This window comes from Marmota monax, unplaced genomic scaffold (genome assembly GCF_021218885.2).
Source record: "Marmota monax isolate L192 unplaced genomic scaffold, Marmota_monax_Labrador192_F-V1.1 WCK01_AAM20220418_F8-fsc00039, whole genome shotgun sequence".
Lineage (NCBI taxonomy): Eukaryota > Metazoa > Chordata > Mammalia > Rodentia > Sciuridae > Marmota > Marmota monax.
The window spans coordinates 1,990,137-1,996,660 of NW_026693602.1; the positions used below are offsets into that span (position 1 = coordinate 1,990,137).

The 6,524-nt window shown below is 34.0% G+C and overlaps 1 pseudogene; it reads left to right on the top strand.

Annotated features, from left to right (window-relative positions):
- The first annotated feature begins 4,673 nt into the window (after positions 1 to 4,673).
- Positions 4,674 to 5,414, top strand: LOC124103076 (large ribosomal subunit protein uL1m-like; annotated as a pseudogene).
- Positions 5,415 to 6,524: the final 1,110 nt, after the last annotated feature.

Here is a 6,524-nt window from a genome sequence, read left to right on the forward strand (position 1 = left end):
ATTTTTCTGTTGTTGCCGCTTATGAGAAATGCTATTGTTAGGCTAAAAGTTAAATATATTATTAAGCAGATTCATTGTTAAAATTTATTTTGAGTTAAATACTAGGGTTTTTTTCCATAGTGTGCTTAAAAACCTGACAGTAATTTAAAAAATATACGTATTTTAGATTTTTTTTTTTTTAAATTTCTGACAGAGCTAAGGAAATTGTAGATCTGGGATTCGGGTATTTTAGGGAGAATCCAATGCATTATTTACTAACAAGTGTTGTTTGGAGAATAAGATATTTACTTTTTAGGGATAAACAATTTTGAAAATTACCTCTTTTTAGAGTTGTCTTTAGATTTAGCCATTAAAAACCACATCTGAACAAGTTTCATTCTAATGCATACACACAATGATGTAGATTTGTTACCAGGATTTGTTTTGTGATGATATAAGAACTCTTTTAATGTATGTGTATTTTTTGTAATAGAGGTACAAATTGTACATTTTCTTCTATTCCTATATGAATAAGACCATTTCATTGATTTTGGAACTTCATCTGTGCAAGAACTAATCTTGATTTTCCGATCTCAAGTATCTTCCATAACTTTTTAATAACATAGCTTAAAATGGGATTATATGGCAGATGAAATTACTTTCCAAGAGAGTAGCAGTAAAGACATTTTTTATTCCATAAGGTATGGTGTATTGCAGAATCATTTCAATGCAAAGCTGATCCAACTATAAAAAATAAGGTGTTCTGAATGTTTCTTTCCTTCAAGTTGTTAATAAAATAACATTACCTTATTTGTTTTTTAAATGGTGAACACTATATTTTTATCTATTTGACTAAACATGTGAGCAATTACATATTAGAGAAGATGCTGTCTTATGCAGTTATTTTCAGACCATGGTTTAAAAGTTGGTTAGATTTTCTTATTTATACATTTTCAGGTTAATTCTTTTACTTTGCTAAAACAGCAGAGCCATTTCTTTCTTGGTGAGTATTTTTCCAGTCTGAATGATAGGCAGGGAAGGCTAATTGTATTTTAAGCAAACAAGACAAGATGTTACTGGAAGGGGGCTATTAAAAGTGGGCTAACATTTAATAGATCAATACTTAGGCTCAAAAAAGCTAATTTCATTTATATCCGAAGTATTGCTCTATTAAATTATTGATAAAATAAAAAGTATTGATCAGATGAAGAGAAATTCTCCTTTAATATCTGTTGCAAGATTTTCTCGACTTTAGAATAGAAACAGGATTCAGTTTCTATTGCTTTTTTTTTTTTAGGAAGTTTTCTATAATATATTAAAAGGTAACTATTTTATTAACATGATTTAACCTTACTTACCACTTTCATAATTTAACAAATTATTTTGTTAACATATTATCAACTAAATTTTCTTTTCTATGCATTCCTTTATGGCCCCAAAGTTCTTTAGGTTGATGCCATTTCAGTTTTAAATACTTTTATCAAAAAGTCATAGCCAGACAATAATGCATGCTTCCAGATACTCTAGAGGCTGAGGCAGGAGGATCATAAGTTTGGGGCTATCCTGGGAACTTTGTAAGACCCTGACTGAAAATAAAATTTAAAAGGCTGGGAAAGCAGCTCAGTGGTGGACATCCCCCTCCAAAAAAAAAATCAGTCCCACTCAGTTATTCTTATATTCTTAATGGACTTCCTTTGGTATTGAAGGTAGTTATGAACTGGTATGGACAAACAATAAAGAATCAGGAACTGGAAGCTTGTAATAAATCATCTTAACCACTACTTGCTTTGGGTAGCCAAGTTTAATGAATATGAATAATATTTGTTGGGGGGAGGAAGTTTGCCAATATTTGGGAAATGTGATTTGTGTCTGAAATTTAATTATAGTGTCTTTACTATTGACCTGATACTAATTTCCAAATCAAAATATCCAAATCAAGGATATTTTTTCCCTCCATGTGTAAGTAAGAGTCAATAAAATGTTCATTTCATAATTTTATGCCTTTCTATTATATGTTAGTATGTTTTAGATCAGATTTCTGGGCAGTGGTATGATGAATGAGCTGATAAGGGATAGGATTGGACATAGGTTTGGATATAAGGAGATAGTTAAGATGCTGCTATAGACAAGTTTGAATGGTAGCCAAGAAAGGACAGAGGCTTGAATTAATGTAATACCAGTGGGATGATGTTAATGAAATAATCTGTATTTATTGAATACTTGCTATGTGCTAGGTACAGTGCAATATGTACCATGCATGGGGTGTTCCATTGAATATTTATCATATCCCTATTAGGTAGGTTTTTCTCCTTATTTATTTGATTTTTTTGCTGGGGATTAAATTTAGGGCCTGGTGAATGCTAAGCATGTGCCTTACCATTGTACTTTTCCCCAACCCCTCCTTCCTGTTTTTCAGAGGAGAAAATTGAGGTCTAGAAAGGTTAAATAACTTATAATGTTATGAAGCCAAGAAATAGTGTAGATGAGATATGGTTCTAGTCTGTGTACTCAACTACCACATAACAGACAGAAATATTTAAGAAGTAGAATTTAGTGCCTGATTAAAAGCAGGGTTGATAATAACTGAAAGGTCAAGCATGGTGTGAAGGATTCTGAATGGTAATGTTTAATTCTGGGTCAAGAGATACAGAAGAGATACATATATGGGGGATGAGACAGTAATGTATTTAATTCTGGGGATCTTGACTTTGAAGTGCCTTTGAGAGGCACATGGTTACAGAGGTCAAATAGATTGTATGGACTTGGAGCTCTAACAGGAGTTTGGACCAGACTTTTTGGTCCAAACTTTTGGACCAGACTTTTATTTTTTTGGTACCAGGGACTGAACCCAAGGGCACTTGACCACTGAGCCACATGCACAGTCCTCTTTATATTTTGTTTTGAGCATGGTCTCCTTTAGTTGTCTAGGGCCTTGCTAAATTGCTGAGGCTGGCTTTGAATCTGTGATCCCCTGCCTCAGTCACCCAAGCCACTGGGATTACAGGCATATGTTTAGCACAATTCCTTGCACAGATTAACTCTGTTTGATAGAAGGAAAGAGAAAGAAGGAAAGAAAAAAGAATTGATAATCATAAAAGTATAGCTGGTAGTTGGGATTATAGGAGTTGGTATATCTCAGCGGCAGTATGTTAAATGAAAAGAAAGGAAAACCCAGATTGACTTATCAGCACATCAGTGTTTAAGAGGCAGATAAAGGAAGAGGTGAAATGCAGGACAAGAACTTTAAAAGACTATCACAGAAACCAAGGGAATTGAGGATTTCAAGAAAGACATTACTAATAATATTAAGGGACAGAAGGTGGTAGGAGTGGTATATTTGATGGTTAAGTTTAGCTGGTTAGGTTTTTGCCCTTTCTGAGATGTTTCCTGTTCGATTTTCCTTCAGTTCCAGGAGCTTTAATACATCCCTTTTCTTTCCAAAATGTCTCTTTTGCTTAAATCACTTGTAACAAATAGTGTGTATGACAAAGTCTCTTAAGGGAACTTGAGAAATGTGGCATGGAGTAAACGGTTTAGAATTCTGAGTTAGCAGTGATGGAAAACCAAAATGAGGTTCAAATAGAAACATGAAGAGGTTGCTTGGAAACACAAAGGCCCTACTGATGAAGGGAAGCCATTGTTTTCACTTGTAATTAGTTTTTTTTTTCTTCTTGTCTGTTTCTGTCATTGCAATCTCTTAAAAAATATGCCTGTAGGGAATCAGGAGATAGCTCCTAAAAAATAGTTGTACTAACTTTTTTGAAGAGTTGCTAAGAGTTGTATGGTTTCCTAATAATTAATGGTTTTTGAGGTAAGTTTTATTGTGTTTATATTAAAAAAAACACCTTGTAAGAATTTTTAAGTTCAGGATTTTCAGAGAGCATAATTAATGTTTGGTTTACTTGGAATATTTAAACACCAAATAAAGCCTTAACTCTCAGTCAAATGCTTCATCATAGATCCTTCACACTCTTAAGGATATTTCCCAAAATAAATTTATGAGTGCAAATGTACTATAGGCATTCTCCATAATTTCACATTTAAATGACTAGCTTATCAAAAAGAGAATCTGACCCTTGGACATATTGCATTCAGGCACATCGTCATATACAATTGTCATTTGTTGTTTGCTATTGCCCATAAATAAATTTTCATGATTTTTGTAGAGTTTTATAGCTCATGCATCCTTTTATTGCTGATAACTTTTCACATATTGTGAATTTGTAGTAAATTTTATGATTGATGATGTTATAGAACAGTAATAAATAAAACTAGGTTAGCAAAGTAGAAATAGGCTACTAGATGGTTTAATGAACATCTTTTCTAATTTCACTTTGAACAGGATTAAATTTGAGGAAAACACGTTCATATTAGACACTAGAAAAAAATCTTTAACTCCTAGAATTATATTTTTGATATTCAGGAAAAATTAAATGTCTTTTTTGATATTGTATGGGATTAGAGACCATACACATAACACAGTCCAGAATGGTGAACATGGCAGTAAGTTTTAAGATGTTTCAGTAGAGTCTTGATACATGATCAAAGGCATAGTTTTTCCGAGATGTTTTAATACTTTTTCTGTAAGTACCAGGTACCCAAGATATTTTAGTCCTGCTCTAGTAAAGCCTGCAGAGAAAACAAGAAAAGTTGCCAAAGATAGAGTAACATAGGTATGATAGAAAGACAAATGTATGATAGAAAAAATAAAGTCATATGCCTACATGGAAGGTGAACCTGACAGTGATGTCTATTTAAATGCTCATACTCAAGGCAGGTATATAAGGTGGAGAAAGCTATTCATCTACTGAAAATTTTAAATTTTGAACTTCACTAATCCAAAGCAATGTGTTTATCTTGATTTGACTCTGAGTATAGCTCTGAGAAAAGGAACAAAATGGTACCATTTGCCAATGTTGTTAGTTTTCCATATTCATTTGCTTCAGAAATCAATAAAGTTGCAGTATTTAGAGGGAATGCACCAGAGATTGAAATAGCAAAAGAAAATAGATCTATATTTGCAGGAGGAACTACTCTGATTCAGAAGATTTTTGGAGGATGATAGTATATAGACGTTTATATAGCTGTTCCAGAAATAATACTTGAGCTTCATCCATTAAAGAAGCTGAACGAAAGTTTTCCAGAATTTATTGGAAATTCCATTGGTTAAGACCTTCTAAAATGCTTGTATATCTATAGCTAGACATGAAATTAAGGTAAATGAAGAAAGGAAGAATTTTCTTAAGGTCAAAGTAGCAGATTGGTTATGTCAGGTAACCAAATAGCTGTCAATCTACAAATAGTTGTAGACTTGTATTCATAGACCACTTGAGTTGGATCCAATTATGGTATCAGTTTTCCTTTTTAGCTCAACATAGGAAGGTTTGTTAAATTTAAAGATTGATCTATTGTTGCCGGAAGAAATAGAAACTTAAGAATTAAACAAAGAATCTGCTTAAAGTGTTGAATTGTAAAATTAGTTTCAGTGAATTAAGAATCTTCAGAGCTGGGTACAGTGGTGCATGCCTGAAATTCCAGTTATTTGGGAGACTAAGGTAGGAGGATTGCAAGTTCGAGTGTAGCCTCAGTAACTTAGCAAGGCCCCAAGCAACTTATTGAGACCCTGTCTAAAAATAAAGACTAAAAGTGATTCAGTGGTCAAGCACCCCTGGGTTCAATCCCTAATCCCACTCTCTGCTCTTCCAAAATCATCAGAGAAAATTTCTATATTTGTTGTCTTGCTATTTCTTTTTTTTTTTTTAATTTTTTATTGTTGGCTGTTCAAAACATTACATAGTTCTTGATATATCATATTTCACAATTTGATTCAAGTGGGTTATGAGCTCCCATTTTTACCCCATATACAGATTGCAGAATCACATCAGTTACACATCCATTGATTTACATATTGCCATACTAGTGTCTGTTGTATTCTGCTGCCTTTCCTATCCTCTACTATCCCCCCTCCCCTCCCCTCCCCTCCCCTCTTCTCTCTCTGCTCCCTCTACTGACATTCGTTTGTCCCCCTTATATTATTTTTCCCCTTCCCCTCACTTCCTCTTGTATGTACTTTTGTATAACTCTGAGGGTCTCCTTCCATTTCCATGCATTTTCCCTTCTCTCTCCCTTTCCCTCCCACCTCTCATCCCTGTTTAATGTTAATCTTCTTCTCATGCTCTTCGACCCTACTCTGTTCTTAGTTACTCTCCTTATATCAAAGAAGACATTTGGCATTTGTTTTTTAGGGATTGGCTAGCTTCACTTAGCATAATCTGCTCTAATGCCATCCATTTCCCTGTAAATTCTATGATTTTGTCATTTTTTAATGCAGAGTAATACTCCATTGTGTATAAATGCCACATGTTTTTTATCCATTCATCCATTGAAGGGCATCTAGGTTGGTTCCACAGTCTAGCTATTGTGAATTGTGCTGCTATGAACATCGATGTAGCAGTGTCCCTGTAGCATGCTCTTTTTAGGTCTTTAGGGAATAGACCGAGAAGGGGAATAGCTGGGTCAAATGGTGGCTCCATTCCCAGCTTTCC